Source organism: Suricata suricatta, chromosome 11 (genome assembly GCF_006229205.1).
Source record: "Suricata suricatta isolate VVHF042 chromosome 11, meerkat_22Aug2017_6uvM2_HiC, whole genome shotgun sequence".
Classification (NCBI taxonomy): domain Eukaryota; kingdom Metazoa; phylum Chordata; class Mammalia; order Carnivora; family Herpestidae; genus Suricata; species Suricata suricatta.
In genome coordinates, this window is record NC_043710.1 from 81,900,339 (window position 1) to 81,917,427 (window position 17,089).

A 17,089-nucleotide genomic window follows, 5' to 3' on the forward strand; every position below is an offset into this window, starting at 1 on the left:
TGTTAGAACTATGAGTGCAAATATATGGTATCTGTGCTTCTCTGCCTGACTTATTTCACTTAGCATGACACCCTCGAGGTCCATCCACTTTCCTACAAATGGCCAGATTTTATTCTTTCTCATTGCCATGTAGTACTCCATTGTATATATATACCACATCTTGTTGATCCATTCATCAGGTAATGGACATTTAGGCTCTTTCCATGATTTGGCTATTGTAGAAAGTGCTGCTATGAACATTGGGGTACATGTGCTCCTATGCATCAGCACTTCTGTATCCCTTGGGTTAATCCCTAGCAGTGCCACTACTGGGTCATAAGGGAGTTCAATGGATAGTTTTTTGAGGAACCGCCACCCTGTTTCCCAGAGCGGCTGCACCAGTTTACATTCCCACCAACAGTGTAAGAGGGTGCCCGTCTCTCCACACCCACGCCAGCATCTATAGTCTGTTGATTTGTTCATTTTAGACACCTCATTTTTAAAATAGTTTACTTGGTATTGTGGGTGGTAGTGTTAATTTGTAAGAGTTCTTGATATATTCTAGAAACAAGTCACTTGTATATGTGATTTACAAATATTTTCTCATATCTATGGATTTATTTTTACTTTATTGTGTTCCTTGGTGGACAAAAGTTTTTAATTTTAATGAACTCCAACTTACTATTTTTTCATTGTGTTTGTGCTTTTAGTGTCACATTTAAAAAACCATTGCCTAATCTAAAGTCTTACACAATCTTTCTTCTAAGAGTTTTATAAATTATTTTTTGATACCAGTATAGTTAACATACAGTGTTGATTACTTTCCGATATACAATATAGTGATTCAACACTTCCATACAACACCCAGAACTCATCATAATAGGTAAGCCTATCACCTATGTCACCCATCCCCCACCCACCTGCCCTCTGGCAAGTTTGTGCTCTTTAGTTAAGAGTCTGATTTTTTGTTTCTTTGTCTTTGTTTATTTTGTATCTTAAATTCCACATATAAGTGAAATCATATGGTATTTGTCTTTCTTTGACTGACTGACTTCACTTAGCATTATGCCCTTTAGACACATTCATCTAGTTACAAATGACATTATTTCATTCTTTCTTATGGCTGATCATTTCATTGAATATATCACATCTTCTATATTCATTCATCTATCAGTGGAAACTTGGGCTGCTTCCATATTTTGGCTATTATAAACAATGCTGCTATAAACATAGGGATGATTAGATATTTTTGAATTTGTGTTGTTTTTGTTTTCTTTGCATGAATGCCCACGAGTAGAATTACTGGATCATTTATCAATTATATTTTTATATTTTTAATTTTTTGAGGAGATTCCATGCTGTTTTCCAGAATGGCAGCCCCAGTTTGTGTTCCCACTAACAGTGTACAAGGGTTCCTTTTTCTCCACATCCTCGCCAATGCTGGCTGTTTCTTGTGTTTTTGATTTTAGCCATTCTGACAGGTGTGAAGTGATATCTCGTATTTCAATTTGCATTTCTCTGATGATGAGTGATGTTGAACATCTTTTCATGTGTCTGTTGGCCATCTAGATAGATATGTCTTCTTTGGAGAAATGGCTATTCATGTCTTCTGCCCATTTTTAAATTGGATAATTTGTTTTTTTAGTGCTAAGCTGTATAAGAGCTTTATATATGTTTAATACTATCCCTTTGTTGGTTATGTCATTTGCAAATATCTTCCCCTACTCAGCAGCTTGCCTTTCAGTTTTGTTGATTGTTTTCTTTGCTGTGGGGAAACTTTTTATTTTGATATAGTCCCAATAGTTTATTTTTGCTTTTGTTTCCCTTGCCTCAGAAGACCTATCTAGAAAAATGTTCCTACAGCCAATGTCAAAGAGGTTACTCCCTGTGTTCCCTTCTAGGGTTTTTATGGTTTCCTTTCTCACATTTAGGTCTTTCATCTGTTTTGAATTTATTTTTGTGCATGGTGTAAGAAAGTAGTCCATTTTCATTCTTTTACATGTTACGGTCCAGTTTTCTGAGGACCAATTTTTGAGAGACTCTCTTTTTCCCATTGGATATTTTTTCTGCTTTGTTAAATATTAATTGACCACATAATTGTGGGTTTGTTTCTGCATTTTCTATTGTGTTCTATTGATCTACATGTCTATTTTTGTGTCAGTACCATATCATCTTGATCGCTACAACTTTGTAACGTAACTTGAAGTCTGGAGTTATGATGCCTCTAGCTTCCTTCCTTTTTTTCTTTTTCAAGACTGCTTTGTCTATTTGGAATCTTCTGTGTTCCATGCAAATTTTAGGATTGTTTTTTCTAATTCTGTGAAAAATGCTGTTAGTATTTTGGTAGAATTGCATTAAATGTTTAGATTGTTGTGGGGAGTATACACATTTTAACAGTCTTTGTTCTTCCAATCCATGAGCATGGAGTATCTTCCCATTCCTTTGTGTCATATACAATGTCTTTCATAAGTGATTTATAGTTTTTAGAGTTCAGGTCTTTCACCTCTTTGGTTAAGTTTATTCCAGGGTATTTTATGAGTTTTGCTCCAATTGTAAATGGTGTTGATTTCCTGAATTATTTTTATGCTGCTTTATTATTGGTATAGAGAAATGCAATAGATTTTTGTACACTGGTTTTCTATCCTGTGACATTACTGAATTCTTTGATTCATTCTAAATCCAAAAATCCATTGTTTTGTTTTGTTTTGGTGGAGTCTTTAGAGTTTTCTATATGGAGTATCATGTCATCTGCAAACAGTGAAGGTTTTACTTCTCTTCTAATTTGGATACCTTTCATTCCTGAGTCTTCTCTCTCTCCCTTTTTTTTTTTTTATGAGACTGGATAAAGATTTATCCATTTAATTAAGAGTTTTAAAGAACTGGCTTTGAGTTTCACTGATCTGTTCTATTGTTTTATTAGTTTCTGATTCATTTGTTACTGTTCCATACTTTATCGTTTGGTTCCTTCTATAAGATTTGAGCTTACTTGTGCATTTTCTAGATTTGTATGTGTATGTGTGTGTGTGTGTGTGTGTGTGTGTGTGTGTGTGTGGTTGATTTCTAGTTTCATAGCTGTAGTTGGAAAAGATATGTGACATCATTTAATCTTCTTGAATTTTTTGAGACTTGTTTTGTGGCTTAATATGTTATCTGTCCTGGAGAATGTTCCATGTGCATTTGAATGAATGTGTATTCTCCTCTTTTAGGATAGAATGTTCTCAATATATTTGTTAGATCCATCTGGTCACCTGTGTGATTTTCTTGTTGATTTTCTGCTTGGATGATTCATCCATTGATGTAAGTGGGGTCTCCCTACTATTATTATATTACTATCAATTATATCTTTATGCTTGTTATAAGCTGCTTTATTTATTTGCGTGCTTCCATTTTAGGTGCATAGATATTTACAATTATTATACTTTCTTACTGGACTTTCACCTTAATCATTATATAGTGTTCTTCTTTGTATCTTATTACAGTCTTTGTTATGAAGTCTATTTTGTCTAAGTATTGCTACCCAGAGTTTCCTTTCTGTTCCATTTGCATGATAAATACTTTTCCATTCCTTCACATTCAATCTACATGTAACTTTAGGTCTGAAATGAGTCTCTTAGAGGCAGCATATAGATGTGCTTTTTTATCCATTTGTCACCTTGTGCCCTTTGAGTGGAGTGTTTAATACATTTCCATTCAAAGTAATAGATATGTATTTACTGTCATTTTTAAAACTTGTTTTATGTTTGCTTCATAATTATTCTTTCTTTCTTCTCTTTATTTTTTCTCATTTCTTTATTTTTTTTCATTTTTTAAATGCTTATTCATTTTTAAGAGAGAGAAAGAGAGAGAGGAATTGGAGGGGCAGAGAAAGAGGGAGACACAGAACTCAAAGCAGACTCCAGGCTCCATGCTGTCAGTACAGAGCCTGATGCAGGGCTCAAACTCAAGAACCACGAGATCATGACCTGAGGCAAAGTCAGATGCTTAACTGACGGAGCCACCCAGGCACCTCCCCACCCCTATATCTTCTTTTGCTCTCTTCTTTCACAACTTGCTGGCTTTTATTGCTGATATACTTAGATTCTTTTTTCTTTTTCTTTTTTTCATATCTATTACCAGTTTTTGATTTGTGGTTACCATTTATGGCAGATAGCCATCTTTATTGAGGTGATTGTTGCTTAAATTTGAGCCCATTTTTTACTCCTCTCTTCCTCCATGTTTTAGGTTTATGTTGTCATAATTTGTATTATTTTATTTTGTGAATCCCTTGACTGATTTTTATAGATTTGCTTATTTTTACTGCTTTTGTGCATCCGCATCCTAGTTTTCTTACTCTTACTTGTGCTCTTTCCTTTCCATTCAAAGAGTCCCCTTTAATAATTCTCATAGGGAGGGATTAGTGGCCATGAATACTTCTAACTTTTGTTTGTCTGGAAAACTCTTTATCTCTCCCTCTATTCTGAATGACAGCCTTGCTGAATAAAGTATTCTTGACTGCAGGGTTTTTCTTTTCAGCCCTTTGAATATATCATGCCTCTCCCCTCTGGCCTGCAATGTTTCTGCTGAAAAATGAGCTAATAGTCTAATGAGGCTTTCCTTGTATATATTTTCTTTCTTTTTCTTCTGCTGTTAAAGTTCTTTCTTTATCACTAGATTTTTCATTTTAATTACTATGTGTCTTGGTGTGGACCTCCATGGTTAATTTTATTGGAGCCTCTCTGTGTTTCTTAGATCTGGATTTCTGTTTCCTTCTTCTAGTTAGGGAAGTTTTCAGCTATTATATATTCAAGTAAATTTTGTGTGTCCTTTTCTCTCTTCTCCTTCTGGGGCCTGTATAATGCAAATGTTATTACACTTGATGATGTTGTGTGTTCCTTAAGTCTATATTTAGTTTTATTATTGTTGTTCTTCTCTCCTCTTCAGCTTGATTGCTATTCATTACTCTCCTCCAGCTCACTGATCCATTTTTCTGCTTCTTCTAGTCTGCTATTTAGTCTAGTGTATTTTTAATTTCAGTTATTGAGTTCTTCATCTCTGATTGGTTCTTTTTATGTTTTCTACTTCTTTGTTAAGGATCTCACTGAGGTTGTCCACTCATTTTTCAAGTCATATGATTATCTTTATGGTAATGACATTCTCTATCAGGCATATTACTTATCTCTCTTTCATTTAGCTTTCTTGTTGTGATTTTGTCCTTTTCCTTCATTAAGGACATATTTCTCTGTCTTCTCATACTGTTTAACTCTGTGTCTGGTTCTCTGTGTTAGGAGAGTCTCTTGCTTTTGTCTAGTGGCCTCCTGAAGAAGAGGTCTTGTAGTGCCCTGCAGTGCAGGGTCCACTATTCACCAGCACCTGGCACTTCATGTGTTTCCCATGTGTATTGTATGTCTTAAACTTTTGTGGCTAAACTGCTTTTGCTTTCAGTCTAGTCTTCTGTGATGGCTCTCTAAGCTTATTGTAGGAAGAGTTTGGTCTCTGAGTGGTTAATGGGTCAGTCTGGGGCTGCCTTGAGCTTGAGTTGGATGAAACCAGGCATTTGCCAGAGATGTGGGAGCACAGAATTGCAGGGCATTTCCCCTGTATTGTCCCTTGAGAAGATTTCATTGGTAGGTGGGGCCTGCAGTCAGACCAGATGTCTGCTTGCAGCCCACTCATGTGCTGTGGTTATCTCCCCTGCTCATTGGAGCAGGAGTCACAGTGGAGTGGTGCTGGTCCCTGTCACCACTGCTTGCATGCTCCCAGGCTTGTGGCATTCCAGTGGATGGGCTCTTTCTCAAAATAAATAGATAAGCCTTAACAATATATTTGTTTTGATACTAATATAAATATAATTGTTTTATTAATTTTATATTTAAATATTTTATTGCTTAAATAGAAATACAACTAATTTTTCTATATTGTATTTTGAAATCTGGCTGAACTTGTTTATTTATTTTAATATTTTTTACTACATTTCTTAGAATTGTCTTTATACAAGATCATGTCATCTGCATAAAGATAGCTTTAATTCTATATTTCCAATTTGGATGCTTTTGGTATCATCTTCTTGCATAATTTTCCTGGATACTACCTTCCATATGATGTTGAAGACAAGTGCTTAAGCATCTGTTTATCCAAAATACACAACTACACAACTGAACACCACATTGGAGGGTGACAGTTCAATTAATTGTATGCATTATTTATATATGTACACATGTATGTATGTGCACAGCATTGGCATAAAGTGCATGTATGTGTTGTCATAACTCTAGGCATCACAAAAGTTAAATCACTAAATATACTTTCTAATTGCTTCCTAACGTGACTTGTTTTTCATGTTTAGTCTCTCTTCTTTGAGAGTATTATTTTAGCCCCACAGATAGGAACAGACTTTTGAGTAGAACCTTATTTTAAAATCTAAATAGAAAAAGCTTAACCTGAAAATTAAATAACTTAGAATGAATAACATAATTTCTTTCATCTTCATGAAGGATTACCATGGAGAAGAACCACTGGATGCATTTGTGTTAGAAGGGAGAGAGCAAACCAGCTGGTAGGCATTAGAGAGACTGCAACTCAATGTAAGGTCTTTCAAAACTCAGCTAGTCTGTATTAAAATGAGATCCTTGTTTAATAAACTCCCTTTCATAAGCTTCCAGAATCATATATATAAAGTGAGAAATTTTACTCAGAAGTATTATGATCTTAAGAATGTAATAAACTTTAATAAAATAACAGCCACTACTACCCCTCAAAGTTATTTTTTGAAATTAATTTAATTTTATAAAACAAAATGTTTTTGAAGTTAATTTAATTTTATAAGACAAATGCCACCCCACTTTGGGCCTCCTGGAATATGCCCATGGATTTGGGGCAAATTTTCATCTTTGTAAAGAGATCAGCAACTTAAACTGGCCTATTTTCCATTTAAAAAATACAAAACAAAATAACTCTGATTATTCACTGGGGCTATCCCCCTGCCAAAAAAGTTCAGGCTTGAATGATGATGCCAGGTTTCCTCTGGGCCATCTGTTGGGCCTGGCTTAGCTTACTGCAAATTTAAATGTTTCAGATGCTTTTGAATTTCCGTTCCCTAGATGGCCCTTCCACCCACAGCAAAATTACAAGCCTCTCTCCTATCTCTTCTTCTGCTCTCCCTCTTTGCTCTGACACTAAGGTTTCTCTTTTGGATTTATAACAATAAAATTTCTTCAGAGGTGAATGTGATGCCTTGAGGAGAATGTTAATGTACATTTGCCTTTGTTCTTAATTAGATTCCTTCAAGGGAAAACCTCCTGGCCTGGTTTATTATCTACCTTTGTCAGAGCTTGTCTGCTTTATCTAAACACTTTGAAGAAGTCTCTTTACCCATATACCATCTGTAAGCTTGCAATATAGATTTTCATAATACTGGTCAATTGGAAAAGGGTAGAAGTAAGTAGCACTGATAAAGGAATGCCTTATGATACAGTGTTATTGGTTGAGAGGGAGGAAGGAAGATAGAGAGAGGAAAAGAGGGAGAGACGGAGAAAGAGAGAGAAGGAGGGAGAGAAGGGGGTAAGGAAGGAACAAAAGAATGAAGGAAAGGAGAGAGGAAAGGAGGAATAGAGTGGAAGCTTTACAGAAATACAAAGACTATTTACCCTTTAGATTCCTACTGTGTAGTTACATTCAATTTTTGACCCTAACTCTGTTTCTGGGAAAATTTAAATTGACTGTTTCAACAAGCCATCACAAGGTAAGAAAGTATGAATGGAAAAATTCTCCTCATGGAGTTCTAAATGGTTAATGACAAGGGATACCTAGATGGTTCCATTGATTGTGTCTGACTCTTGATTTTATCTCTGGTTATGATCTTATGGTTTATGAGTTTGGCCCCACATGGGGTCCAGCACTAAAAGCTTGGGATTCTCTCTCTACCTCCCCTACTCACTTGTGCACTCTCTCTCGCTCTCTCTCTCTCTCTCTCTCTCTCTCTCCCTCTCTCTCTTAAAGGTAAATAAACTTTAAATTTTTTTTAAAAAAGAAAGAAAGAATAAATGGTTAATGGAAAGTGTTTCTTCCTGTCTGCATCATAGCTCCCAGGATCTAGTGGTTAATCAGACTGTGGCTTCCATCGGAGGGCACCTTCCCCCTTTTAAAACAGGACTCCCCTTAATTCTCTTAGATCACACTGTAGCATGAATGGAGCTAATAAACCTGGATTTAGTTGAGTAGCTTAGTATGGTTTCTTGTTCATCAATGTAATCTAGAACTTTTGCTCAGTTTCTTTATTCTTTCTGTTTACAAATCACTGTTGGTTTGTTCCCTGAATTTTGAGACCATTTATAAAGATATTTTCAGATATTTGATATCTTACCCACCCTAACTCTCTTTGGTCTATTTCTCCTTATGTGCTCCACTATTTCATCACCATTGTTATCATGATGATGATGATCATCATCCATTTCTGTGTTTTGTTTTGTTTTATGAGCCTCAGTTATGAGCCTTGTCCATGTCCTATAAGAACAAGCTAAAGGTGTGAGTATACAATTAATTGGCCCCAGTGTAAGAAAAAATGGAACCACTAACCCAGGAAGAAAGGTGAGTGTTTTGTGCAAAATGCAACTATGAGCTTAAAAACATTAACTTTATTAATAACAGTATGAATAATTGGAAGTATCAACAGGATGAATGACAATTAGGACTTTTTATTTTCTAAAACTTGACAGATGAAGGCATAGAAAGAACAAAATCTCATGTTGGGTGAAAGAATAAAATCTAAGTCTCAGACTCTCTCATTCCCCTTGTTCGTTCATCCTGGCACATGAGTGATGGTGAAGCTCTTGGTGAGCATTTTTTAAATGTCTCAGCCTTTTTCCTTCTAAGCATGAAGAAATAACAGCGACAGTTAAATCTAGTAGGAAGCAGTGAAGAGCCAAGCTAAGCATGCTGTCTCTTTTAGGACAGGTTGGGTCTACCCTCAGTAGATAAGAATCAGGGGTTTGGTGAACATGGTAGGTGCAGGGCCCTGGAAGAACTTTATTGGTTTGGAAACAATTCTCACTCTCCTAATTACCTCCTGAGGATGGCTGCAGAAAGCAAAGTGGAGGTCCTGCTGAGCTCCTCAGGTTGCTTCAAGTGACGATGGAGCTACAATAAAATAACAAATATGTTATAAACAGCCTCAGCTTTACAGGGAGCTGTGCGTACAGAGCAAGGAAGGGGGTGGAAGTGTCTGATTTAAGCCTTTTATTTTCAACATCCCTTGACTACCTAGTTCTTAATGAGGGGAGGAGATGGGTCTTTGGAAATGTGTTAGATTGAGTATTTATAGGAACCCAGATGCACCAGTTGTCTCCCTTACGTATTACTGCCCTGATTCTTCAGTGCACAAGATGAATAATTTACCAAAAAGCACATGTAAGTATCTCTTTATTATTCATTATAATGAACTGAGACAGGAGTAATTCTCCACTCTGCTGGAATCCCCTAGGGCTTAACTTAACCAGAGTCTGCTTGCTTTCCCACAGTTAATTTGAGTGGAAGAAACCTCTTCTCTTGGACATGTGGCCTATCTAGCTCGGACTTGTGCTAGGTGAGGGGTGTGACAGGAAGAAGGTGGGGCACCCAAGACCACTGATGGCAAGGACCCTGTAAGGTTGGGTTTTAAGGGCAAATCGGTTGGGTGCCCAGGAAATGAAGTGTTTCAAAAGAGTTGTCAAAGTATAACTGGAACCAGTAGTCAATGTGTGCTTGGGAAGTACGTAATTATTTTCAATATTCCCTTGAATAGAACATAATTAAGAAGTCACATCCATTGGCTGAAACATATAAAGTAAATTAATTACATATGTTTTCAACCAATCTAGAGATTTATTTTTTTTCTTTTTCTCTGTTTCTTCTTTTTATCCTTCTTTCCTTTTACTTATTTTCTTCTTCTTTCCCCCTGTCTCTTTTTCTTTCTCCATCCATTTATTTATTTAAAATCTGTGATTAGGAAACTCAGCCTTACCACATTACCAGGAATAATTGGGTTTCATGGCATACCTTTTCAAATTCTCTAAGTAACAAGTTTCCATGAGAAGATTCTCCTCTATACAGAGCTCTATAAGCTCAGCCTGGCTTAAGGGTCTGCTCAAGTGTTTGGAGTACTATGCATACAGGTTTCTGCCCTTTACTTAAAACATGAGTCAAGTTGAGGAAATTCAGGGTGCTTTCAGATAAGACTTCCTACTCTTTTGGTTCCTTCTGAGAATCCAGAGAGTCCCAGGAATGAAGAATACCCTCTCTATCCCAGACTGGCAACCTGTGGCACAGAACTCTAAGTGATATAAATTAAAAACAGCAACTCTCTGGACCTACACTGGAAATCTTTGCAAAAATTAACCTTGTGACTTTACCGCCCCCAAGGAGTAGCTCTCTCTGGGCATCTCACAGCCTAAGGAAAGAGTTTGCCTGCCTTCTATTTTGTTTTTTAAGGGGAATTCATTCTCATAATCTATATAAAATAAGCCACTATTCCAGAAAAGATGATTGGCTTATTAAAAAAAATATATATACATATATATATATATATATATTTTTTTTTTTTTTAAGCAGGGAGAGTTGACATTCTACAGGAGAACTGCTTGTAAGAATGGAAAAGCACTGGAAAAAGTTTCACTTCCCATCCCTCCTCCTCCATCTGTCCCTGCCCATCTGTCTGTTTAATGAGGGGTTTATTTTTAAAAACTCAAATAAGGTTTTGTTCAGATGTGTAGTCTGTTTAGGATGACACAAGACGAATCAAACAAACTTATTGGCCTACTAGTTGGCTGTGAAGCTACAATCACTTGAACACATGCAATCTCTGCTTCCAAACTTGAGGCAGAATGGCCCAAAAAAGTGGATTCCCTACTTAATTTTCCAAATTTTATAACAGATATATTTGGACACTGGAAAATGAGAATTAAAGGAAAGTCAAAATTATTATAATGTTTGGTTTATCATTATTCTTCAGTTTTGAGTAATTACAGAAATATAATAGCAAACATTAACTACTGGGCTCTTAGAACTGTGATAATAGTAAAAGAATTATTTTTTCAATATTCATTACAATCTATGATTTTAAATGTTATTTATATTTTATAAATTAGAAAACTAATGCTCACGAGGACAAGGAGTTTGGTAAATTTTAGACCTGTGATAGATTTAATATGCCTCCTTTTAAAGTATTTATTCTCTTATTCAGTATACTACAGTGAAATCCTGTAAGATAGTGTAAAAGCTCGTCAATTTCCAGCATATTTTTTGGTTTCAAAGCAGTTTCGGATAAGTTTCACCTGAACCCAGAAGGGCAGGAGTTTGTTTATGCACAATTCTGGAGGAAGAAGAATGACCTTTGAGGTTTTGCCTGTCTTTGGGATTCTGTGATCCCTTACATTATATGTGGGAAGGTATTTGTAGGGAAATCCGTGGGCTGTAATTTCTGCCTTGCCAGAGTCTTTGCTCCCACGATACTCATGCTGGGGGCCTGTGGCTGACTTGCTCCATTCTTCAAAAAGATATCAAGCTCCCCAGACTCTCTGCTTTTAATTTAAAATTTTAATTTATACTTTTCCATGGATGATACTGAGACAGACATGGCCGTGAGTAAATATGTCACTATAATCTATTGAATGGAATGAAAATGGTGTGTGCTTGGGAAATATTTTAATTTCATCTTGCTCACTTCTTTTGCCAACTATAATGAACAAATCGGTTGGCTGAGTTTTAAAGCTGTTCAGGGTGTGGAGGAAGGGACAGAGCAGTTGGAGCCAGGTGACAAATAAATAACGTGAATTGTTCTAGTTGGCTTATCAAGGCATCCCTGACCCACCACGAGGCAATCTCAGAAGTAACTGTCTCCAACAAGTGGGCAGGTGTGACAGCAAACACCCTCATTGCCTTTTACAATTCCACTCGGAATTCTTAACCATTGGCAAGGACCAAAAGGACAAGGGACATAAGACTGGGTGATAGAAATGAAAAAACTTTTTTCATTCCTATTTTTTAAAAGACACATTTTCTTTACCCAAGGGCTCTTAGCTTCTGAAATAGCTTTACCTTATGCTGTAGCACTACCTCTTAACATAAAGTTGCAAGGAAAAAGGTGAGTAAAAAAGACATCCCAGAGCCAAACCATGATTTTGGCTGGGAGAGGACCATCACTGATGACTTGCGTAGTGCCCAGTTCTGGGGAGAGCCCCTTTGGTAAAATCTGTACTTGTCCGTCATCTATTCTAAGATGCATCCTTACTACCGTCTCTAAAAATCTGACTTACCGGCTAATGGTGTCTCCTTGGGATGAAAGTGAGGCCTTTCAAATAATTTTCACTTTTCCTTAGTGTCCAGAAGTGTGTGTGCAGTCGATGTCTCTTAAAAGAGTTGAATGTATTGCCCTGAAGTTCTTAACCTGAAACAATTCGTTCAGCTGTGATCTTGCCCCCATTACCCCACCATTCTTTGGTCCTGCAGCATGTCTTAGTCTGCTCTGGGATCTGGTCTTCTGTACCATTGTCTGGCCTATTTACACAGTGAAGCTGCCCAAGACAAGGATACTCCAGTATGAGCTACTGGAGGCCTGCGGGCCAACTGAATTCTCTTGCAGGTGCACTTGGTTGTATTGATTGATCTCTCAATTATGTATTTTTAGAAATACAGCATTTTTCCAACCACTGGTCATCAATCTAGAAACTAGCCCATCAACCACTGTGTCAACACAATGTGGACAAGATCTGATAAAAATACAAAGTTTGAGTTGTCCCAGTGGCTTTAGCTGAGAAAATAAACCTTAGAGGGAAATGAAATCCTATTGTAGAACTCTACATCAGTCAAGTACAAAATATTTCTGAGGAGTAAGAAATTTTCAGGAAAAAAAGGAAAATCTTACTAGAAGTGAAAGAATCTAGGGGTAAAATGTAAAAGCACTGGATTGATTTGCTAAGTAATGCTAAAAATGTAAATCTCATGATATTTCTGATCTATTAGCTAATAGAATAACTGATCTTGAAACTGGGTTCAAACAACACTAAAGCAAACACTGTCCTTTGTTCTTTTCAATTTATTTATTTTGAGAGAGAGAGGGAGAGAGGATAAGCAGAGAAGGGGCAGAGTGAGAGGGAAAGAGAGGATCTCAAGCAAACTCTGCACTTTCAGTGAGGAACCCAACTTGGGGCTTGAACTCACAAACTGTGAAATTGTGACCTGAGCCAAAACCAAGAGTCAGACATGTAACCAACTGAGCCACCCAGGTGCCACAAACACCATTCTTTATAGATTTGAAAATATAGAAAGAGAAGTTACAGAATGCCTTGGAATATGATAAACAAATTGTTTCAGTATCACTTGGTTAAATTAGCACACACTCCCAGATAACAGAGGTTGAATTATAGTTTTCCAAATGAAGCAAAAGAGATCTTTAAGAGTAGTAATAGAAGGCTCTGTTTAAAGAATGTTTACTATTTTCCAGGTACAATTCTGACTCTCATTCAGGCATTACTTCATTCAGGCTCATAAATAATATTGAATAATGCTGTGAAGTAAATATGTTCATCCTGCTTCACAGATGGGAAAATGAGGTAGTGAGTGGTTAAACAAAATGCTTGTCCCAGGGTTATCTGCTAGTAAGTAGCAGAGCCCTTATCTGTTTGATGCCAGGTCCCTCCCCTTAACATTATAATATACTGTGTCTCCAGTGCTCAGTTTACATATGTCATGGAAGCTCCTAAAGAGCTCTTGACTCCCACCATCATTCTCAACATTGTCAAGCTTCACCCAGATGATCCACTAGCCAGTTAAATAAGTCCTCATTGACAAACGTCCTATTCATAATGTCACCAAATTTTCCTACTTTCAATCATGTACAGTCTTTCCATTCCAGTTCATTTACTCAAGGAATTTATTAAGTCTTCCAGCGCATCAAACCCACCAGGTTTTTTCTATCCATCAGCCCTTCCTATCTTCTTTTTTAGTCAAATTTTCTTCAGTTTCTTTAATCTGCATCTTCTCTCTTGCTCATCTGGCATACTCCAACATTGGATGAACACAAACCATCTACATTCTCTATGTCTACAGTTGAGCAATGTTGGAGAATATCTTCAAAGCTGACAGAGTATTTTCATGATAAATCCTTGGTGAGGAAGTACAAATAGAGCTCACCACAGCCTGGGAACCTAGTAGAATTCCCCAGTAATATTGCTCTCATTTTTTGCAACATCTACTTCCCCTTGTTTTGCGTCATCCTTCCCCTATCTCCTACTCTCCTACTTATCTTCAGCTGATAATTTTGCCCTTTACTTCAGAGAAAATAGAAACCATCATTCAGTAGCTTTCTTGATTTCCTATGACCAGATCTACATGCATATCTGTTTCCATTATTTTTTTCTTTTCTTAGGAGTCAACTTTTTCATGGGTTCTAGATCCATAGTTTTTCACCTTTACAGTAATATCAATGAGATATCCCCTTTCTCTTCCATCATCAGTTGCCCCCATTCAGTAAGATCCGTTTTATTAGTATATACTTCTATATTGCCATCTAAGAATGTTCTTGTTTTATTCAATTACTAGTACCTAAACTTGGGCTGCTCAAAGTGTGGTCCCCAGAACATTAGCATAATTGCATGGAATGCAGAATGTTGGTCCCCACCCAGACCTAGTGAGTTCATGAGATGCACAGGTAATTTGTAGGCATATAAAAGTTTGAACAATCCTAGCACCCAATAGTTGTTCAGTAAATATAAAATGAATGAATAGGTTCCCAAATATTTCTAGTCCTAAAAGTAACAAACTAACAAATAAAAACAAAACAAAACTCACAAGAGACCCTCATGCCCTTGTTGGCTTTGTTTCTTTTTCCACCTTTGCTGACAACATTCTTGAAAGCTTTGACTGCAGATATTGTCATCAACACATCACTGTCCATTCATGCCTTACTCTCTTTCTTCATTCTGACTCCCTCACCCCTTCCTTACGCTGAGGACCCTCTTGTCACATGATTCTTCTCTCATGTCTACAGGGATACAGTAGTCCTTCTGCTTCTTGTTTTGCTACAGTTCATTCTTCAATGGAACTCCAGCATTTTCTTATAAAAAGTATCATTTAGATTATGGCATGCCTCCACTTTAACCTATTCAGGGATTCTCCATGATAGCTAGAATATAATACAGACTTTTAAAATAGAGATGTATCCCTCTCAGTCCCATGGAATCTACCAATTTTCCAATCTTCCTTGCTTGGACCACTGTAGCATCTATTCCCATCCTTACCTGAGTCAATCTGTTTCTCAAGGTCTGCACATCTGCCCTCCTCCACCTAAGATGCTCTCTGTAGCCAGTACATGTGCTGGTGTTCTCAGTTTTCAACACTAGGTTAATTTTCACTTGTCCAGAAAGGCCCATCTGTAGACTATGTATCTGAGCAGGGCTTCCCACGCTGTCCCTTATACTTGACTGCTCCAGCAATCATCCCAGTTCAATTTATAGCAAGTACACAAAGTGTTCTCTCAGTTTGTTGATTGCATGTTTCTCCCACCGTCTGAAAATATCAGGAGGATAGAGACAGGGCCCAGTAGAGTATCTGACACTTAGTAGGTACTTAATAAATATAAATGGGTGAATTTATACTTTTTATTATATTCATTAAAATGAAGAGTATCTTTTTAATCTTCTTATATTCTATCATTAACCTAAGATCACAAGAATCTTGAAGGCAGGCACTGGTCTCTTTCAATGGCTTTGACTGCCTTTTTTTTTTTTTTTTTTGGTCTTGCTTCTGTCTGTTTGGGAAACCAAAATACTTATCTTCTCAACAAACTGTGAATTTACAGAATAACTTGAAATCTGGGAAGAAGCCAGCTTAATCTTTCATTGTTTTGTTCAGAGAGATTTCTACTGACCCTTTCTTTTCACAAGTATGTTTAGCTACCCTATGCTTTACCTTCTGTTACCATGATAGGAACTGTCCTCCTCTCTCCTCCACAGCCATGCAGTTTAACCCTTTTTTGTGATTATAAGCAATTTCATCTCTTTGCAGAGCCATCTTTCCACATAATTCACTCCCTTCATTTTCCTTCCTTCTATCAGATGCTCTGTTCTGAACTGCCTTCTGCCTGGCTGCCTCATTTGGGTGGTGAGCTGTGTGAAGTTACTCTCTGGATTCAGGTAGAGCCCTCACTGTGCTTGTGGGGAAAGGAAGTTCCCCTTGCCTGCTCCGGGACACAATGAGCACCATTCTGATGGACTCATTTTTCATCGGTCATGGCTGAGACCACAACACATCATCATCTTGCAGCTGATTTTCTGCTTCAGGTGACACCATTTTCAGGAGACCCCACACCTTCCTTAGTTTGGTTTCAAATGCTCTGTTCTCTCAAGGGCCCCATTCTACAAGTATTTGTATGCTTTCTCCTATTCTCTGGATGACACTCCTCCCCACTTACACGCATAAACACGCACGCATAAATACACACATACCCTTTCTGTGTATTAATGTAACTCCCCAACTCCAGCCATTGTTAGTGTGGCACCATCTTCCAATTAGAAACAATCTGCAGATGTCATGTATCTGTCAGCCTTCACAGTCAGTCTCATGCTGGACTGAAATATTACATACTGGACCCTCTCTAAGGAGCTCTAGTCCCCTCCCCCAACTCTTCTGCAGAAGCTCTCATGTATATTCTCCACCAATACCTTATCAGCAAATATTAGCTATAGCAGAGTTATTACTCTCGCTGAATTTTCGACTATCTGAATCATAAAGTTTTCCCTTACATAATTTAGGGTCCTTGTTGATGCTCTAGAGTTGGCTGTATTTGTAACTCAGGAAATAACTGAGTAGTTAAAGCTTCCCAGGAGAACAGCCTTGTGCAATTTAGAATACCTTGGGAATTGAGCTGCAAATATTTCATTTTGGTTTGCCTCCTCTCCTCTCCTTAAAAAAAAATCATTTATTATTGGTCTTTGAATTCTCTAAAGCAAGACCTTCTTCCTCCCATTTTTCAAACTGGTATTATTAATATGTTTTGATACATGTAAGGTTCTTAACTGAAATTCAATTAACTCAATTTATGAAAAAGGACAAAGACATTCAAAGCAAAAACAAAAAAAAATAATATCATGAGTAAATTTAAAAA

General features: G+C 37.1%; 1 protein-coding gene across 5 annotated transcripts in view; it reads left to right on the top strand.

Annotated features, from left to right (window-relative positions):
• OPCML (opioid binding protein/cell adhesion molecule like) overlaps window positions 1-17,089 on the top strand; it is a 485,591-nt gene that overhangs the window by 236,550 nt on the left and 231,952 nt on the right. The window lies entirely within an intron of this gene.